The sequence below is a fragment of the Pleurodeles waltl genome, chromosome 10 (genome assembly GCF_031143425.1).
Source record: "Pleurodeles waltl isolate 20211129_DDA chromosome 10, aPleWal1.hap1.20221129, whole genome shotgun sequence".
Lineage (NCBI taxonomy): Eukaryota > Metazoa > Chordata > Amphibia > Caudata > Salamandridae > Pleurodeles > Pleurodeles waltl.
In genome coordinates this window covers 450,789,215-450,811,191 of record NC_090449.1, presented here as the reverse complement: position 1 = coordinate 450,811,191, position 21,977 = coordinate 450,789,215, and the positions used below count along the sequence as shown (strand labels likewise).

The following is a 21,977-nucleotide window of genomic DNA, read 5'->3' as shown; positions in this document are numbered from 1 at the left end:
GCACATACTAGGGATGGAAAAGCTTAACCTCATACTGATGTCACATAGGAATGCCCTTCAAGAACTCGGTGATCTTTTATCTCTCTACTGTCCAAGGAATTCCAGGAACTGATATGTCCCAAATACTTGCATTTGCTCCCCTTAACTGATACGGCCCCTTCTGCTCTGACTGAGAGTTGACATGATGGAAAATGCACATACTAAGCATCCTCTTAAAACCCTTGAGATAGCAAGTACTCGGGGGGTTGAGGAGTTAGGGGATTGTTAGAATTTTGTTGCACTGTTTTAATGACTACGTTCATAAGCACTGTAATGCTTGTTGTTATTGGCTTGATATTCTTTTATGGCCCTGCAACAATAAAAAAAAAAGGTTTGAACCATAAAACGCAAGACCTATAATAAGAATAAAAAGTGCAAAACAAATTGCATATGAAGTGCTCTCTGCTGACTTCTTATCACATGGTCAGGGCAGAAGATCTTGCGTCCAATCATTGCACTGGGGGAAGATAATGAATCAATAAATCAAAACCTAAGTTTTGGTAGTGCTGTGCATCATACAACAAGAGTGATTGAATGCTCCTAGGTGGCTTGAGCTTCATATATGAGGTAACAGAGGAGAGTTCAGACACCCATGCCCAACTCTTATCCTCCCAATGGGTATAACATGTGTCCCTGAGCATTTATTTATCTTTCATAGGCAACGATCATGAGGGGTCTTCAAACAAGTCTTTGATGCCCAGAGTCATTGCCATGTCCCTAATGGCCCTCAGCCAAGTAATTTCTAAGCTTTGAGACAGGGACAGACAGTCTTTAATTAGCATTCTATTTAGGGAGAGGCCCTCATTGGTCCAGACCCTTCTCCATAACAGCATTGGTTGTGTCCTTAAAATATCTTCAAGATGTAAGAGCCCTAGCCCGCTATGACTGATGAAGGAGATGGTAGGGGAGCCATTAGACAACATGTACATTTATTTTCTGTGACCTGTATGGGTGATGCCACCAGTATACCGCAAACCCCCACCATGTAAGTTTCCAAACCAACACATTTTGCACAGTAAATGGCCTTCATGTGTGTAAACGATCTCTTGCCTAATTTGGTAGCAAAGGAGAAGACCTCATTAACACTCCTTGCTAGTTGATTGTTCCTATTATCTAACTGTGGCTGCCAGCATCACCTGCAAATAAATGTTACCCCATGGTAATTAGAATTAAGCATGTGTTTAACGGGGGTAGCATGGAGCTTGGAGGTTGGTTTCGGGTCCTTCCTGTATTCTCAGAACATTACAAAAGGCTTATTGGTGTTAATCCTCATGTAAAGCCCATTCGTAAAGGATGCAAAGGCATCCAAGAGACACTTCAGTGCAACAAGTGTGCAACCCATGATGATGGCGTCATCAGCATATGATAAAGCTGGTATTGGGCGCTTTCCAATTAGGGGCATGTCCCCACACCTTATTACTAACTCCCTCTCCAGGGGATTGATATAGAGGGAGAATAGAAAAGTTGCAAGGACACACCCTTTCTGAACACCACTGTGCATATTGGACGTCTTGGAGCACTCTCCCTTCAGTCCGAACCTTACAGCAGCACTTTACGTCACAGTAACTTTTTCTGATGCCCTTAATAATGAGTCTGCCAATGCCAATGTCTTCCAGTATGCTCCACTATTTAGAATGGCAAACACGATTAAAGGCTCTGGACAGATCCATAAAACCCAAATACAGTGCACCACTCTTTGTGATGGTATATTTCCCCAGGAAATACAGAGGTTGATGCATTGATATTACATCCCCATTCCTTTCCTAAACCCATGCTGGATGTCTGAGAAGGTACCACTCTCCTCCACCCAGACCTCCAGGCAGAAAAGTAGAACACGACCCAGAACCTTTACAGTAGAGTCCAGGAGATCAGGAGGTTTAGGTAGCTGGACCATGATGGAATCTTTGGGTTTCTTATCAGCCTGATCCAATAAAGTATTGGTCTTAACACCGTGGCTTCAGAGACTGGAGTGAAGTTTAGCTCCCTGTAAAGTTCCACCAGCAGGGTACCCGGTCTCAACCTCAGCAGGGCTCTAAGAAAGTTGTTCCCAGCCACACTGAGTGATCGCATGTTCACAAAACCCCAGAGTTCTGCCCCAAAGAGACCAGCCGCCAGTGCCCTCTGCTTATATATTTGCAGAATGATGCTGATGTTTCTGGCACTGGCTTTACACCTAAATTAAGCCACCTTTTGCACCTGGTAACTCCATTGCAAGTTCCCTGAGAAACAGATACATAGGTAATCAAACTGCTTAAACAATTTGTAGACTGACTCTCCCAGTCGCAGGGGCCCACGTAAAGCTGGCGGACTGCATGAGTACCATGCTCTTTGTTTTGCAACCTTTGATAGTCAAGGATTTCCTGGTACAGTATTCTCCAAACAGTTACAAAAGCCTATGGGTGGCATTGTCAGTTTGCACCATTAATACTGTGTCATCCTCATATAGCAGCAATGGCACCCTTTTTCCAGCTATAATGGGGATATCTAGAGGGTCCTTCATCAAGTATTCTGCTGCGTCATTCAGGAATATACTGAAGAGCAGAGGTGCCAGCACACACTCTTGCCGTATGCCCTTATCAACTGGGCAAGGGTCATACATTACCCCCCCCCCAAGGCCTTACCTAACTATGGCCGTATTATTAGTGTGGAGGGCCCTTGAAACCGATACTAATGATGGGTCTACCCCTTAGTCCTGCAAGGACCTCTATAACTTCTCTGTACCCTCTAAATCAAATGACTATCTGTCTATTGTAAATGTATAGGCAATCATATAAAGCCTAAGAGCCTGATCAGTAGTCCATATTCGCGATCGAAAACCAGCTTGTACTTCTGTCAGGATATTCCCTGTAGCCAATTTAACAAAATGTTCCCAAGCGCTTTACTCGCCCCATCAAGAAGGGAGACAAGCGGTAATTGGGTGGACTATTCCGATCTCCCTACTTGAAGATAGGCAGAATAATGGCAGAGCTACAGGAGGGGGGCAGGGCATTGCCAGTTAATGGAGCATTGAACACCTAAGTGAGGAAACCTGCCCACCAGTGGGGTTCCTCACAATATATATCAATAAGCACTAAATCAGGGCCTTGCGCCTTGTGTCTCTTTATTTCTTTCAATGCTCTTTCAACCTCAGGTACCAGTATGACTATTGTTGTAAGAGGGTCAGCGTGAGCCCTCTCTTGGGGTATGTACAGGTCTGGCAGGGCTCCAGAGTTAGAGAGCTAACATGCCTGGTCCAAACCACTAGGCTAATGTGGGTCTTTATGCTGTTTACCTCTCCCTTCTTAACCCGGGCAATCAGCAACCAGAAACTTCTAGTATCTTGCCCATGAGAGGACCCCCTCAATTCCTCTCAAAGTGCCAGCTAGTTCAACGATTTCTTAGTTTACGGAGGAGGTTGTACTTTCCCTGAAACTCTCGAAACAACAATTAACACTGGTTACCGAAGTGGCGCCGAACCATGGCGGCATAATCATCTTTATTCATTTATAGCATTCATCTTCAAACCAACAGACCCCGCACTTCGGCTCCCTCCCATATAATCCATGATATTAAAACTGGAGGGCTTGAACCCCAGGGCTGTCAACTCCATCACCATCACCTTCTAAGTTACCATTACTTTCGCATTGGTGGTACAACAGGGGTCCAAAATTATAGGAAAAAATCTGCCCAAAATATCATCCAGGAGAGGGAGATCATGCTGGTATTTCTCAGCGGTCCATCATATTCTCCGTCTGCTATTCGATTGAGTAATCAGTGGACCAAAAGTAACCCCTCAGGACTTTATCCATATTGCCTGGCCACCATGAACAAAGTTTTAAACAGAGTACCAGAGGGTCGCACTCCACCATTCGTACAACAGTCAAATCATATACAAATTCCACCCCTCTACACAGATTAGGATATAATCAAAGAGGGTCGTACTTCTCTCATTAGTAAAAGTCGCCATTGGCATTGCAGTCTGGGTGGGGGACAGCCATCAGTAAAACGCAGATGGTAACTTATCAAAAGATCATAGAACGTGTCCCCCTTCTTGTTAAATTTGAAATTAACCAGGGCTGTTTTGGGGATAACTTCCCAATGATCTTCCATTAAAACCTCATTACTAATGATATCCACAGATGGCTGTGTATTAAAAGTGCCTCAAACCAGGAGCATATACTTCCTTGTTTTCCCCTCCTCTAGTAGCTTCCAGTTAGCCACCTCCTCCTTGATGCTCTCGATATAGGACACAAAATGTTCCTATATATTTTGAACAGTTGGGGACCATTCCGGGAGAATGTAAACATTCAGAAAATCAGCAGAATCCGACCGCCAAATTCTCACATGCTGTACATTAGATGCCAGTATTGCTACCCCTAGTTTTTCTATTCTACATTTCAATTTACAGGACACCCACATGTAAAGTCCCAGAGGGCCGTCCCTTTTTGCTCCTGGTAGCCTGGGTTAGTCCTCTTCATTGACTCCCCTCCACCCTCTGAACGAACCTTATGAAACGGGAGATGCTCCTGATCAGTGGGTGCTCTTTTACTTGATAAGGACCTGGTGTAGCAACTCCCTCTTAATCAAGGCAGGGCAGTTAATACTTACTTAATTCCTAATGGAATAAAAACCCCGCCAAAAAAAAAGTAGCCCGCTCATGGCCAGATAAGGCATCCAGTCATAGGTTCTTTGTGATTTTTAAGGAATGGTTGATTTATGATAGTCCAGAAAGCCTCTGATTATTCTTGAAACATGCTTCCTGGAGATCTTCCCAAGCTTTTAAGCTGAGGGTGTTTTTACTTTCGGCAATCACCCTTTTGTAGGTCTTCCTACAACGGACAACCTCCTGAGCAGACCTAGGCTTCTTGTGGAGAGAGGCCGTTAGCTCTTTGAATACTTGAGACTCTTTCGTTAATCAGTGGTTCCACCTGGGGTTTTTATTCACATCGTTCATAATGCCATGTGTTCCATTTTTTAGTAGTGTCTTTAGTCTTGTTTCATATTTTGTAACCTTTGTTCCTGTGCTATGCTGTGTCTTTTCATTTTACTGACTGTTCTTACTGTCCACCTTCCTTCTGTAAGGCCCTTTTCTTATTGGTTTTCTTGCCCCCTTTTCTTCACAATGGTCTGTTCTGTATTCTGGTGAACTTTTCTGATTGATGTTCTCTTTTGTTTACTGCTATGTGCCCCTTTTCTCTAATTAGTGCACCCGGTCTTAGTTTGTTCTTACCGTCTGCAATCGTTGCACTTTCCTCGTTCATAATCAGTGCCATGCTAGCACTCTTCTTCCCATTTTTGTAACTAATTAACTTGCAATTCATCTTTCTTGATTAATTTAGTCATTTTATTTATTTATTTCAGCATCCCACTAAAGCCATACAATAATTGAACATAAACATTTACGAATTGCAAATTAGCTAGATACATGCAATACATTAAAGCAATACTAACCCCATATTATACAACGTTTAAAAAGCCATTCACATCATTATACATGTTCCCTTAGTAAAAACACGCCTCCCTCCTGCACATCCTTAGCTATAAATTACAGGCTAACTGAGTTATAAATAATTCTCTGTAAGCTTATACTTAATCCACATGACCTACAGAAAAAATCCAAGAATGTATTATGACTGTCGTCCTCCACGTCAGTGCTATTACAGTGCAGTATTTGTAGACTGGAGGCATGCAGAAACAACTAGCAGTGAAAATGAATATGAGTCAATAGTTCATCTGGGCAACAAAAAGGCACCAACATGAGAATAGCATATCTACTAAAATGAAGGAGGCAGTTACCTTATTGTATGAAAGTTCTATAGGACGGAAACTGGTAAACGGTAGTATTGTTAACTGTGCAAAAAAGCAAGTATAGTGCTATTTGCGCTAATTATACACATCAACTCTTAAAATTATGATTTCAAAGTATTAGCCCATCTCAATGGCTTTATCTTTACAAAAACTGCTAAAGTGCATACATATAAGGCAAACCTAGAATATCAATACCAGAGATGGACCTGTGCTACCATTGGCAGCCTTGCTGGGCTGCTATAAATGCCAATCAATGCCACACTTAGAGAATAAAACCTAGGTAGGCTGTTAATAGCTACACTAACTACATGTTCTGGGCAAAGATTACATTTAGGCTACTTTATATTCCTGTCTTGCTATAGTTGTTGCTGTTGAAACCCTGCCTTTTGACTTGTCGTCTGACCTTTCATGCAGCCTATATATAAGATGTTGCAGCATGATAAATTTCCAACTGGTCTATTCTATAATGAAGTGTAAGATCATCCTTAGAATTCCTCATACAATATTTTAAAAACAGGTGATGAAAATAAAACCTTTGGGGTTAACATAAAGTGCATCAATGTTTCTTGTCCACCCAAAGGGCAACAGCACATAGCAACTTCTGACCCCTAAATCCTGAACCAGGATTTGGTGTAGGACTTAACCTGTAATTTTCCTCATCTAAACCTGAGGTATAGAGCCCTAATGTCAGGTGGCTATATCCGATCAAAAAATGGCTCCCACTGAGGTTCGCATGGCTAATAGAGACATCTAGTTGCAGATTCCTTAGCTAAGAATTTCCCCAAGTATCAGTCTGGACCCAGGGATTTTTCTTGAGCAGTACCCCTCCGTGCAGTTGAGTGGCATCCATGGGGTCCATCGTCAACACCGGATATTATGCCACAGGACCTGTATAAGCGCCAAACTGGCGCCCTGACGACAGTTCTTTTCTTTGCGTGCCAGACAAGGCTGATATGAAGAAAAAACTACCCCTCAGTTCCTTTTTGGTTGGTCTTCTTCAACACTTTGTCAAAACCTTTTGAGTGCCTACACTCCTGGCGTTGGTTGTACCACTTTGACCTTCCCCGATGCCAGTTCCGATGCTGAAGCTCCAGGCGGCTTTGACCCTATCCTTATTGCCATCTCCGTCACGGAGCCGGATGAGCGTCATGTGACCCCAATTCTGATAGAGACCTTGCCCCATATATAAGATTCTAATCCTTATTCTTATGGTTTGGGGTATGGGGTATGGTGATGAATGGGAGGGGTTGCTGGACCCTTTAGAATACCAGCTCAAAGATCCTTTGGACTGACATATGTACCTGGGTCCCTTTTTGCCCTTCTATCTAAGGTTCTATTGTTTATACTTTTGTTGGGGCATCATGGCTCTGTAGTGGGCACTCTTAAATGTTATTTGTCTACAATCTCTGCTTTATTAGAGTTTCCTGATTAACCTTCTTTGTTTAAATCTCTTATTGTAAATAGGTTCCTTAAAGGCCTTACTCATTTTTCCTCCGTCCCAATTCATTATGCCCCAATGGGACTTGAATTTGGTTTTGACTTTTCTGAAGTGTGCTCCTTTTGAGCCTCTCCTCAATTGTATTTTCAGGCATCTCACTTTGAAAACAGCCTTTCTGGTGGCCATTACATCTGCCCACAGGGTGAGCGAGTTGCATGCATTGCCATGTAAGCCGCCCTATCTTTCCATCTATCCTGACAAAGTGTTGTTTCACACTCGGATCTCTTTTTTACCAAAAGTGGTCATGTCTTTCCATGAAGGCCAAACCATCACCTTGCCTACATTTTACACCCCACCACATCCTTTTGAGGATGAGGAGAGTCCACCTCCTGGACCAAAAAAAGAGCCGCCCATTCAATCTTGATCATATCAAAGAGATCTGTGTAGATGATCAGCTCTTTGTTGGTTATTTGGGTGTGAAGAAAGGTCAGGAAGTGCAGAAGAGATCCATCTCCAGATGGGTCATATTCTGCATTAAAATGTGAGACGCATTGGCTAACCAGCAACCCACTTAGGGCTTGTGTGCTCATTCTACCAGAGCTAAAGCTGCAACCACTGCATTAGCACCCGGAGTTCCAGTACTTGACATGTGTCAGGAGGCAATGTGGGTATGTGTGCACACATTCATCAAACACTACTGTCTGGACAGTCAAATACGTAGGGATGGGCACTTTGTCTGTTTGGTCGTGCAGGGCTTTCTGGTGTGATCTTAGTTTGCAGACCCACCGCCGGGGATGTTATTGCTTCGGTGTCTACTCTAAGGTAATGAATCAGTAACTAGATGTCTACATCAGATGAACAAGTTACTTATCTTTGGTAACGCCTTATCCCGGTAGAGACAATATCTAGTTGCATATTCCTTACCGACCCACCCAAACATCCTCTCTGCTCAGTGAACTGATTTCTGCGGACAGGGACTCCCCTTTCAGGTCCCTAGTTTTGATGCACCAGTGATCAGTGTTCTTCATGGCGCTGCGGTTCTGGCGTGGAAAGTCGTGAAAAGAAACTGATAGCGTGCCGGGACCTGCAACGTCATAGCCGGCGACGGACGCAGAGCTGATCGACACCACCTAACTGAACGGCAGGGTACTGCTCCAGAAAAGTCTCTGGATCCAGCCTGATGCCTGGGGAAATTCTAAGGTAAGGAATCTGCAATTAGATATTGTCTGTACCAGATAAGGCGTTACCGAAGGTAAGTAAGTTGTCCTTCACAATAAGATGTTTTGTTGAAAAAGCACCTTTCGTGGTCTCGTGTCTTTGCCACGAGTGCCCAATATTTATTTTTTGCCATTGGAAGCTTGGTTTTATTAATATTGCCTGGGTTGTGCCACAGATCTAAACAAGCTATTGCCGTACGAACGTGCTCTGTATGTCTAAACCAGAGCAAACCACTACAATTCTGGCTTTTCAGAATGTCCTTCAAGGTCTTCTGGAACTCTGCTAAGGCAAGATTAGTCCAGACTCATATCCAATAACCTACTGGACAGAAGGCAATAAAATCTGCTACAGACCTAATTCCAAGCTCGGCTCGGAGTAGTGCCATTGGGTTCTTGGATCTAAGTGTAGTAATTGCCTCAAAAGGGAGTTTTCCCATTTTTGTAAAAACTTCACACTTATTTGTCCCCAAATTTCTGCACCGTAAGAGCTTGCTGCCACTACGTTAGATTTGTATGCGGTTAGTGTAGACTTTATTAAGCGATTTCTGCAGTTAATTGCGAATCTCCATACCGCTCCAGCTTGTTAAAACACAATCACTTTGGACTTGGTTGCTTGGCCCCTCGGTTTAGCTGATCATCAATCCAAATGCCCAAGTAGTCATAGATTTTGACCTGCTCTATTGGTTTTCCATAGATCTTGAAGGTTGATTTTAGCTTAGCTTTGTATTTCATTATCAAAAATTCAGTTTCCTGTATATTGTTTGTTAATTTTTTTATTTTACAAGAGTTCAAAATATTGCAGCAGCAATTTCACTGTTAATTCTGTGTGTGTTAGGATGACTATCATCTGTAAACTATAGGGTCGGAAAATGCTCATTCCCCAGCATGGGTACATCAAAAAATATTATTTTTTTTTTAAAAGATGCATTCGTCTCCCCTCCGTCCTCGACCTCTTCCCAGCTGTACATAGGCTACCAGCCAATCACGGCGCTGCTGTCAACAGCATGACTGCAGCATCGTGATTGGTCTGAGTGGCCTGCTTCGCCGCTCAGACTACGAGTGGGAGCCTGTGCATGTTCTCCAATCAGCTGTGTAATACAGCCGGGTAGAGACCATGCAAAGTGCGCATCTGTTTGGTGGGCCAACACGGCTGGCCAAACAGACATGCGCACTTTGTGCTGCAAAACCCCTTGTACAGCTCTCCTCCGGCCCTCTCCCTCCAGCCCAGCCCCGTCCCTTACTTCCATGAAAAATAAAATCATAATAATATCTCGTTATTAGCATTTTATTTTTCCTTTCCCCAGAATACAGTGAGGCGACACTCCTCCGCCCCACTTTACTATAGTGTGACATCGGTTGGTCAGAGCGCCAAGTAATGGAAAAAGGAACAGAACAACAGGGTTGTACGTCCTGTTTCACTTCTGTTCCACAACATCTTTTAAATGTAGTTGGGTATAACCATCGGTGCCTATCATAATGCCCGAGCCCCCCAGGTCCAACCTGTTCAAAGCAACATGTATAACAACCATCCAGGTCCTCTCGCTAACGCATCTTCTATGGATGCATAGTACCCCGGGGCGTTCAGTAATTCAGCAAGCATAGAGGCCCACGCATGGTAAATCATCTTTCAATTTGACATCTTTCCTACATTGACGCATACAGCAGTCCTCTGCCACCACCCACTCAGCCATATCTTCACCCAAATATGTATGCCTGGGGTGCTGGCAATAGCCAGAGCATTGCAATTCATCCAGCCCCAACACTAGGAACTTCCTACTCAGTCCCTTCTTTTTTCTCACTAGAAATAGGCCCACTAAATATTGTTTAGGATCCCTGGGTACCGCCTGCCAGTAGAAATCTAAGGTCGCACAACTCCCGGAAGTCCGCCACTTCCACCAAACATCTTGGACAAGCTGAAGTATGCCCTGGATAGATTACACGCAGGGTAGCTGGGGTCAGATATACTTGTGTACAACATTAACATCAATTCGAATCTGACATTTACCTGGCTTTTTGTAAGCTGAATGCACCCCCTCCTACTCTTTATCAGTAAATTGTTCACCCAACGCTGCTTGTCATATCTTGCATGCGTAAGGGGCGATTTGATATATCCTCTCGGAGAGCCTACTAGAGGAAATAAACCAAGCGTCTATGCGAGCCATAAATAACATTGTGACCAAAGTGCTAGACTCTAAGGAGGCCTCAGGGAAAGTGGGCTCTATACCTCAAGACTTGGCAGCCAGTTTCGCGAATTTCAAGAACTGCTCCCCACCCAGCACAAATGCCTCCACTGCTTCTTTTAGTGTGATAAATTAATTGTGGGGGTATAGATCCCAGAGTGTGTGGCAGCCACCCGGTTGCCATTTATCCATTTCCATCATCATGATATTTGGAGGAATGGTTTTAGGTACCATATAAGTAAGTCTGAGGCGTAGGGTTCTCGCCTTATGACTCTTCTGACCACCCATTCCCATGCCCTGCATACCTGACCAATCACATACGGCATAGCAGTCTGTACCCTGTCACCCAACATCAGAAGCTCCAAAAGGAGAGTTGTACCATGCAAACCACTATGGAGACGCTTCTCCCAGTTGTCTTTATCATCGAACAAGTGCACCAGATGTTGCAACTTGGCTGCTAAATAATAGAGTTCTAAATCTGGCAATTTTAGCCCACCATGGTGCCAGCGCCTTCCTAGTGTAGGAAGGCTAACATGTTTCCTGCCAGAGGCCCAAAGCAGTTCAACAATAAGTTTATCAAGCTCCCAAAAATCACTTTTAGGTATATCAAAGAGCGTACCCTGTAATATGTAAAGGAATCATGGTAGGATCATCATTTTGATGAACGCCACTTTCCCCATTAAGAATAGAGGTAGAGTATTCTAAAGCTTGACGGAGCAGCGTAGACCTTCCAAAACCTGTCCCATATTCAGGGATAGAAAGCTGTCCACATTCCTGTCTAAACGAATACCAAGGCAGCACGTGCCCATGGTCTTCCACTGGATGGGCAATACAGGGAGCAAACCTGATCGAGTCTCACCCAGGATTCCCAATGGGAATAGCTTAGATTTTGACTTCTTAACATGTAGCCTGATATCTCCCCAAAATCCTCTAGTAGCGCCAGCAGTATGGGAACAGAGTACTTCAGCTGACGCAAGTAGATCACTGTGTCGTCCGCATATGAGGCCTCATGAGAGGTTCCACCAACAGTCACACTCCATCCCAGCATCACCAAACGCAGTCGGCAAACCAAGGGTTCCATCGCCAATGCGAACAGTAGTGGGGTTAAAGGGCACCCCTGTCTGGTCACACATGAGAAGCTAAATTGGGCTGACACTAATCTACCAAGCCCCGCCACTGGGTCATGATAAAGTAGCTGAACCCAGTTAATAAACCATTCTCCTAAGCTCAGTTTGCATAAGGCGTGCCTTAGGAATTCCCACCCTAGGGAATCAAACGCTTGCTCTATGTCAAGCAGTGCAAGTGCACATGGGTCCCCCCACATTTCCTGTGCCTGCAGCACTAGGGACAACCTGTGAAGATTGCACAGTGTGTTCCTACGAGGAATAAAGCTGCATTGATCCTCTTCGACTAATTTTCGTACATAGGCTATTAGCCTAGTTGCTAAGAGCCTACTGAGTATCTTTGCATCCACGTTGATCATAGATAATGGGCAATAGAAGGAGACCTCGTTAGGGTCTTTACCTGGCCTGGGTTCTAAAATTATTGTGTAGCCATTTTAGCTATAGTTTTACACACATTATTTTAGCAAACTAGGCCTGCCGCTGTGCAATTTAACCTAGATATATTTTATTCAGCTTAGTTTTTATTATTTTAACAATAGCTGCATTTGCGGTCTTGTTTATTTTCTCTATCTAGTTGTTCTTTGCCTAGGCCAGCACTGAATTCTTAAACAAGACATTTCTTTCCCTCTGTGCTTTTCTCACGGCTACAGTAAGATAGGTGGCCAGCAAAAGTGGTACTCTTTGTCTCTGATGTTCACAGAAACATACACACTCTTATGTGGTGATCCTTTCTTGGAACATCAGCTGTTTTATTATAAAAACATGACTTTGACCCATGTACGTTAGAGGGAGATTCTAGCCAGATGACCACAATTGTATGCTGATTGCTTCGCTGCAGCTTCTTATGTAGACTACAGGCCCCTTTCTCAGGTATGAGGGATGATGTCTTCCTAGGAGAACCTGAAGGGCAGAATTAGAGCTTAACATGCTGTGCTCTAACATAACCTAGGTAGGATTATTCTTAACGATCGTAGTGACAGTATGCTAGCGTTATTTTTATGTTTTACTCTCCTTGTCACAGTTTTAATCCTGTCATGCTTCATCGTCCTAGTTATTACAATACACTCTTTGTTATCTAAGATGCAGTTACTTCAGTAAACCTTATTGAACTATATTCTGCCTCTGATTGTCCTTGCATATTTAAGACTAATGTAACTGAGGGAAACGGATGAGATCTGAGTGACCACGATTTCCCTGAGGAGTCAATTGTGTCATGCGCTCATTTGCCCAATTATCCCTGCTCTAAGGTGGAGATGAGGCACTGCTAGTTAGCCAGAACAAAACCCGGATTAGGCAGACAGATGTCACCTGTAGTGGGTTCAGACTCAGTTCCCCACAGTACAAGTGATTCTCCCGCCCAAATCCAGTATTCTCATTAGGATAATGACTACGAGACACTATGATTGCCTCTCATTGAGTCTAGCAATCTTTCTCTTTGCAGAGCCTCCTGATACAAGGTGTTCAGCTAGGTAGTTGGTCTTTTCCTGATAAAAACTCGGCCAGTTTGCCGTCTCCCCCACGAGCTTTAGACATATGAAAGGTGTGGATCACAGCCACAATCTCCTCCTTGGTGAGTGGCACATCCAAAGCCTTCCTGTGTTCTGCTAGTAAACAAGCCATCTGTAAGTCTGCCCATTAGGCCCCTATCGTAGTCGAGCAAAAGGGACGCGATTGTGTGTAAATCTTACATAAGTGGATGGAAAACACCTCCGCAATTCCTTGCTGTGAAGTCACCAGCTTACCTAGCGCCTCTTTAACTCCCACTATTTGTTGTCTTCTGGTTTCATTGCCGATCCATCAAGCCAGCATCCTACTACCTCTGTCACCCTCAACATAAAGGCGGTGCTGATGTGTATTGCCCACAAATTTGTTAAGCCTATCCTACATGTCTAACAGCTCCCTCTTTGTGCCCTTCGATTCATCCATTTTGTGGGGAGAACTCACCATCTCCTCCTTTAGTGTCTTCAGGTTTCCCTCTTGTAAGTCCAACATTCGCATCAGTTGCATCTTCATGCCTCAAGTCACCTTCATATATTCCCCTCTCAGGACCACCTTCATAGGATCCCATTCAGTTGCACAATTAGTAGCACTCTTCCAGTTTTCCATGGGGTTCTCCTGCTGGTCCTACAAGAGAACAAGGGCGAATGGTCTGATAGATACCGTGCCTGATAGGCAAAATTTACAATGTCTAGTGCTAACGTATTAGTGACTAAACAATAATCAGTATACTGTACGTCTTGGAACCTGGGGTGTAACAGGAAAAACATTGTTTTATTGGGTTAATTTCCCACCAAAAATCTTGGTGTCCCAATCCCTGCATTACTGCCTTGAGAGCTCCCATCATCCCCGGGTTAGTGTCCCCCTTAGGTGGATCACGGCTAGGTCATCATTAAACACACAGTTTAGCTCCCCAGCCATCATAACCTCTGTATCTAAGTATCCGGTGGTTATACTCATAAGTGCCCAAAAGAAAGTTGGCTCAACTAAGTTAGCGGCATAAACATTAATGATTTTTGAGGCCCTTGAATCCAGGAGGCCCGATACCACCACGTATCGACCATCAGGATCTAGTACTACCTTTGAGGCCATAAAGGGCACACCTGGGGCCACCCAACTTAACACCTCTCTAGCATATCTGTAGTTGGATGTCATGAACAGCTGCCCCCTCTAGCACTTGCGCAGATGTCCAAAACAATCCCCTCATGTATGAGTCTCCTGTAGGAGCGCTATGGCAACCTTATACCACTTAAGATACAATTGGACCCTCCATCTTTTGGTCAGCTGTCCCAGGCTCGTAACATTACAGGTCACACTTCCAGTCATGATTGATCTAGTCACACCTGGTAAATATAAATGCAGCTGGGCGCCCCCTGAACATCTCATGACACTCCCTGATATTTCCACATTTCCATTCAACATCACCGTTATACACGGTAGAGCCACTGATCCCCTCCCCAAAACCATGTCCCTCATAAAACCAGAAATGCTTCCTCCCACATCGGGGCAGTGGGTTCAAACAATCAAAGCCTAGCAAGGCTAGGCTTAAACTCAGAACCCATCACCCCACCCACCCTAATGAGGCAACAGCCTCGACAACCATGGTGCCTTCTGCTGAGGGCTCAACTTTGCACATGTTCAGCGAGCGTCAAATCCCTTGAGCTGCCCCTGCATGACCTCTGCCCTCCAAACTCTCCCTCAACCTTAGAGAGGCTACCCCTGCCGTCAAGCAAGAAACTTGAAACTATGGAAAAAAAGCCCCCAGTAACGTGCATTATCAGAAGACATACAACACCCTGCCCGTCAAGATAATAGGCAAATTCCCACATATCTCCCAGACCCTCCCAGTCCCAGAGTCTAAGCCACTATTAGGCTTGTTACATCAGACAGTTCAAAACTAATGAAGCATTTGTTGGGTACTGTAATGCTGCCACCCCACTACTGGCTCAGCAGCTCAAAAAGACAAAGGTTGACATTCTCACTGCATATATGGCTCCCTTAATGGCTGTCCAGTCATCATGAAATCAGGGCATCACTAGGCAGTGTTCCGTAGTCCAGGCACACCACTGCCACATGTTGTGAAAGCTCTACGACCCTACATCTGTGCTTTGACCCCCTGCATCTCTGTGGTGAAGAAGGGAGTCTTCTGTATCCAGTATACATCCAGATTCCGCAAGAAAACTATCAAGAAAAAACACGATCTGACTCGTTCATTCATCTCCATTGGGGCACCCTTACTTTTCAGTTTTCCTCTGTGCCCTATCACTTTATATAAGGCATAGCCAGGGGGCCGCTCCTGTATTTCTGGAGGGTCTTCCCGCGCATACCCCCCACCCAGTGTGTCCAGCCACTCACTAGCTACCTCCGGGGACTCAAAGAGGTAGGCCTACTCTGAGTCATTCCAGGAACAGCGGTCCGTACTTCAGATTGAGGTCTCAGAGTTGCTTTTTAACATATAGAAAAGTCTTTTAGAGGTCCTGCACTTTCCGCGTCTGATCCAGAAAAATCATAATGATCCACCCCTAGAATTTTGGTGTGTCATGTACTCGGATATGCTGCAATATAGAGTCCCGATTTTTATAGTTAAATAGATGGGCAATAATTGCAGGTGATGGTGCCCTCGGTTGGAGTTCTGGACTTAGTGCACAATGGGCTCTTTCAATTGTGAAAAAAAAATAGGAACATTTTGAGGTTTCAAAACAGTGGTAAACCATTCTTTCAAAACCAATTCTGTAGACTGCTCCTCAGACCCTTCTGGAATTCTAATGAAGCATAGTCTGTTTATTTGTGACCTTTTCTCTGCGTCTTCCACTTGGTCCTCTAGGTGTGAAGTGGTTGCACGCAAATCAGTGACTGCTTTCTTTAATGCCATAGGCTCCTGTTGGAGCTCAGCCACCTGCCCCTCAGTCAGACATATTCCGAAAATCAACGCAGAGGTGACCCTTATCTACTGCCACCATGTCTATCTTGACAACCATTGCCTCCCTGGAGCTGGTGATGGCTGCCACATTATTCATCGGGGTGGGAACTTTGTCAGGTCCCTGCTCTGATGCAGCAGCGGGCCTTGCTGGCACCCCCAGGGTGACCCGGAGAGTATAGTTGCCCATCTTATTGGACTGCACCTGCTTAACCTGGTTGTCTTTAGCCATCACGTAACTCTGCAGCAGCTCAATGTCTCTGTGCCTAGGCGCGGTGCACACTATGAGACACGTGCAGGCGACAGTACACAGATGAAGCCAGAGGGAAGGATCTGCAAACAAACTTCTCTATTTGTCAGGAGCAACCTCACCCATGGACCTCAGTGCAGACCAACTGTGCCTCAGGTCACCTCCTCCAACACAGCAGTGTTTTTGCTTGCAACTCCCCAGGGGCTACTCACCAGTGATAAGTACAGCGAGCGTACAATCCATCAGGGGACAGGAAGCCACCAATCCACAGTGTCTCCACGCAGCCCCAGGTACTCTCCAACAGTGAGACCAGGATATGGGTGCTCCAACAGTGTCTAACCTAATCAGCTGATATATGGTCCAGATGAGGGCCTATAGAAACATGCATGGCAAGGAAGGATAGGAGGCCCCCAAGCCAGCAGCGCTCACAAGCAGAAGCTCCTCCCCGAAAAAATCACTCACCATATGCCTTGCCAACTCAGCTGTGGCAATGTGGTGCTATGCTACAGCTGATTTCACTGCCACAGGCCCTGTCGCAAGCATGAACATCGAACCCCACTGCAGGCCTAATCCAGGTGGCAGAACCCCAGCTGAGGATATAGCACATACATGCCCCGGGCAGTTTCAGTTCGACCTAGTCCAGCTAGCATCTGTGTTGAAAACGTGAGCATGTGCCCCGCAGGCCTCTCCGTACCATGCCTCATCTGTCTACACCGCCTCTGGCCAAGGTAGGCTGCACCTGGATGGAAGGGCCCACTCTGGTCAAAGCAGCCACCACTCACTGCCAACTAGCTCAACACAATCAGCATTGCACTCATCCGGAGCCATAGCTGCACATGCAGTCCCATTGCAATCTGTTGCGCCCAACCGGGCAAGGCAGACCCCAAGTGTGCAGAGCCCGGCACCGAGCCAGAAACCAGGAGTTAGAGAAGTTATATTGTTAGATTGTTGATGGATTTTCCAGCGGCCTACCAGAACTTTCAAGATGTGCATCTAAACTGCCATCTTGCCTGGCTCCGTTTCCCCTACCTCCAGCATAGGAGGGTATGTTTTGACAGGTGGTTTATCAACTATTATCCCTAGGTTTCCAGATGTTTGGCATGCTTAATCATATGGTCTGCTGCAGCATGATTGCTCCAGAGTGAGGAGTCTGCTCCTTTTCCCACAGACTCCCTAGCAGAAAACCTACACTAATCAGGGCATTAGAAGTTATTTGGAATTATCCTGGTAGTGAGTTAGCCAGTTTGAGACAAGGATGTTGCACCTATTTAGAGTATCGTGGCTCCTCATTGACATATATAGTGAAGTGAAAACTAGAGCCACCCTGCTGCGGGACACTTCATTAGCTTGGATGGAATGTCTGATCTATCTGTGGTAGTGCATTGGTGGGAGCCTGGGTGTTTGTCGGGCTTGTCCCTGTATTGCTGCATGAACTGTAGTGTTTGTGACCATAGCATCTTTAGCACAACTTAATATGTTAGTGGCTTTTACGACTGGTCTGGAAGAGTGATCTTGGTTCATGGAGCTAATAGAACAAAGTAGAGGGAGTCATAGTCGTCATCCTCTGCCACCGTTCTCGACTTGAACTGATTTCGAAATTGTGGACGAGCCGCGTTGGAGTTCATTAAGATAATATTAGGTAGAACTACAGGGAGGATATAACTTTCTTACACAAACACAGCTTCCGAGCTATCTTTCATCCTAGGATGGTTAATTCATTGCAAGTCACCCTTTCAGGATCTCTTCCCACAAGCCTACTACTTGCGTTTTGGGCCATCATTAATTGTGGCTGATCTAGCTCCTCCCCTGGAGTTTGCAGCAACAGTATATCTCCCAAGGCTCTCTGGATACCCCATGTGGGAATGCTTTCTTAAGCTGACAGTAACGCACTTAAAGTGCAGAATCCAGGATAGCTTTCGGTGAGGGGAAAACTTAAGGACCCTTGGTGCATGTAGCTGTATCATTGGTGCAACACATTTGGGAAGCTATCTCTCCTATGGTGATCTTTGGGCTAGTTGCCTGAATTCCGCTGAGGGCCGGGGGAATCTGTGAATGTGTGTGTGTGTGTCTTGCATTGTCTATCACATAAGAGGCTGGAGTAGGTAGAGTTCGGATGCCGGGGTGATGGGTTGGTTAACTGAGAGGACTGCAGGTTGTTTAATAAGGTTCAAATAGTGGCTACTGCTTTACCCTTCAATGCAGCGGATAATGAGACCAATATAGTATGCCATACTTTTAAAGTTGATTGAGGATCCAGATGCTTTATTGACCTCCCCACATGCCTCATTTTCTATCCTTTTCCATGGTTTATTTCCATTTAATGCATTTTAGGCTTCACCTTGCTGGGAGCGAAGATTTTCTGATTCACCCATTTTATTTAATTTGTGTACCCTATGGGAAGATTCTTGAAATGATCCCTGTAGATCCTCTTTATAGTTTTTTTTTTTTTTTTAATGGATCATTCTCTGGTGGAAACTGGTCTTTTGCGAACTTATGGGTACCTTACTGATCATCCTTAAAAGGTAATCAATAATTGTGTTTAAGGTGTGGGGTACCTCAAGTAGTTCATTGAGAATAAGGGAACAAGGACATGTCTTCCCTGGCTTTGATGTCCTGAGTGAGCTTTCTTTTCACAACTTCTTTGATGGCAGCTGTTCTTCGGTCAGACTTGGTGACTGCATTCACAGCATCTAATGTTTCTCTTAGTACATGTTACCTCATCAATTTTCGATGACTGTGATGTCATTGCAGTGGCAATTGAATCTAATGTTCTGCACATAGCTTCCATGAGGCTTAAAATTGGTTGGGCAGGTGGTATTCCTTGGGTTGCCCTTCTCTCTGGTAATTTCAAGATCTGCACGGAGATAATCCCCTGCCAATCTGTGTGTCTGTTGTGTTTATTTTAGCTGTGTGTCTCTCATCATTGCATTTCATGGTGTTCAGATCCTCATCATCTATAGGAAAAGAGTTGAGTGAGGACCTGGAATCCAGTATGAGCCTAGAATTATGCTTACTTTCTTCATTAATTCACCAATTAATAGAGCTACTTGTGATGTAATTAAAATTCCCTGGGGCAGTGGCTGCTCTTGGGAGGGAAAAGGAGCAGGGCGGCACGGGGAGGGGAGACAAAAACATATACATAATAATTTAAAACGTACCTTTCTTGCTGCGCCTCGCCTATCCGCTCCTTGGTCCTCCACTGCAGGCACAGGCTCCCAGCATTCCCTGCGTCCAGTCCCAACGCTGCTTTCATGCTGCTGGCAAGGGCCCTCCGAGGCAGAATGAGAGTGTCTGCCTGCTGTCTCCAGCCCGGCAATGCAGTGCACAGTTGGAGAGAGCCTAGTACGCATGTGTGTTTGGCCAGCCCGAGATAGGCTGCCAGATATAAATGCGCACTCGAGGGAGTGCTGTGCACTGTCCCTCCATGTCTGAGTGGGTTACTCCTTCACACACAACGGATAACCCATCCACCGTATTATGATAAAAATTATAGCCTGTGTAGATCATAATACGGGGGTGAGATATCTGTCATGTTTGCGACGGAGTAACCTCCTTCTCCAAACTCTAAATCAGGCCCTGAGTCTTTCGGTAAATCATTGTAGCTTCACATCTCTAATCATTGTCTTCTTGTTCTCCCCTTTTCCCCACTTCTCTAATCAGTGTCACTTATCTTCTTTCTGGTCCCTTTCTGAAATCAGTCACATGTGCCTGTTTTCTTATTCCCTTCTCACATCAGTGGCCCTTTTCTGCTTTTCTCCACTTCTAATCACTGTCTTGTATAATTGTGTGTGCCTTTTTTTCCCCAATATCCAATAAACATCTTGAATCCTATTTCATACTCCCTTCTTCAGGCGGTGACCCTTCCGCAACAATCCCAGATCATCATCCTAGAATACTACAAACAGTTTCTGTGCAGTACTAGGCTGCGTGTAGTTCACTATTTAAATATTTACAAAATTATATTAAAATGAAACATACCAAGCATTTACATTTTGTTTTATTGAGCAGTAATATACACAGCACAGTTACTTAAGTGCTGTGATTTATGTCCCTGCAAGAGTCTCAATTCCTTGCTCGAACCACAAAGCATGAGTGTTATTTTTCCATTCATCCAAAGAAATCCAAGAACTCAATTTTTATTTTCAGTTTCATTATGACTGCCTTGTTTGAAAATTGCTGAAAATGTCAGAGGAAGACAAGCAAAAATAGCCATTCTCATGCCTTTTTTGTTTATCCTGATGCTGATATTTGCAAACACTGTCAATGACCTTTTGAACTCATGGAGAAAGTAAAAGAAGACGACTTTAGGCTGGATCCGTTTTCTTCTCCCAAGGACTACCCTCATGTGCTACCCCTTCAAGACCTGTAGAGAAGAGGAAAACAAATCAGCCGGAAGACAAGCCTCCTTCAATGCGAGCTAAGGGAAACTCATTCCTCAAATTGTTAATGGCTAGGTCCACTTCAGGTACCCTCTGCAGGCTCTTTTACATTTTAGTTACTTGCCTTTCGTCCAAACTAATCTGGAATTCAGTTCTGGTTGCTTGAGTGACCTTGAAATCAACTTCACGAGGAGTATCTTTGCTGAGTGCGCCTACAATCCCAAAGGATTCTCACTTGGGTCTAGTCTGTAAGTGCCAACCTGTTTGATCTCTAGGCTTTCTTCGAGCTGCACCATTGGAGACATTTAGGGCCAAGGGCCTTGGTCCTGTAGCCTACAGTAACTCCTACAATGTCACAGTTACCTGGGAAGATTTTGATAATGCCCGAGAACCTCACTCCCATACAGTTAGCAGGCCTTAATCTTTAGAAAAGCCCCTCGGTCAAGGAAAGAGCAGCTTCTGTTTCCATCTACCATCTCAGTGCACAGTGGTCTCTCCCTAGTTCAATTGGATTGAACATTCTATCAGTGTTGGAATTTAGCCATCCTCAAAATGGACTGACACTTCCTGATGTTACCTAAACACCCAATGAAGCCAAGAGATGGAGTTATTTTGTTAATATTTTTTATGAAGGTTGCAGTACTGCAAATTTTTCCAGTGTTCACCACTCACAATTTAACATAGCTGCCATTTCTGAGACATTGCACTTTACATATGTTCAGAAGAATAATTTTGCCATAGAACCTGGCTCAGCCATTTCTGCAGAGGCACTTTAAACCAGCGTTCACAGGATCATGTCTACAGAGAATGAAAGGGAGATATAAGGTTCTTCGTGTAGGTATGTTATTCTCAAAGAATCATATGACAGCAGGATTTATAGTTGTGCCAGTGACTGAAAACAAGATAAATTTACACCCGCAATATTTGGATCTCCAGAGCAACAGTAGGAGGATTAATCATCTGGGCATGAAAATCTGTGCCACTGGGCCTTGATGGTTTTTCCTAAATCTGAGCCCCTGTGCTAATATGATGGGTTTGTCTGTTAAACGTTTGTTTGCACTATCTTCCCTGAGAACTAAAACAAATAGTGATGGAATTTTTGTTAGATGTGGAGGTGGGGTCAAAGTCAAAACACATAGGGGGTGATTC

General features: G+C 44.6%; 1 protein-coding gene across 8 annotated transcripts in view; it reads left to right on the top strand.

The window, feature by feature from the left end:
• LOC138261611 (uncharacterized) overlaps nt 1-21,977 on the top strand; it is a 909,500-nt gene that overhangs the window by 667,490 nt on the left and 220,033 nt on the right. The window lies entirely within an intron of this gene.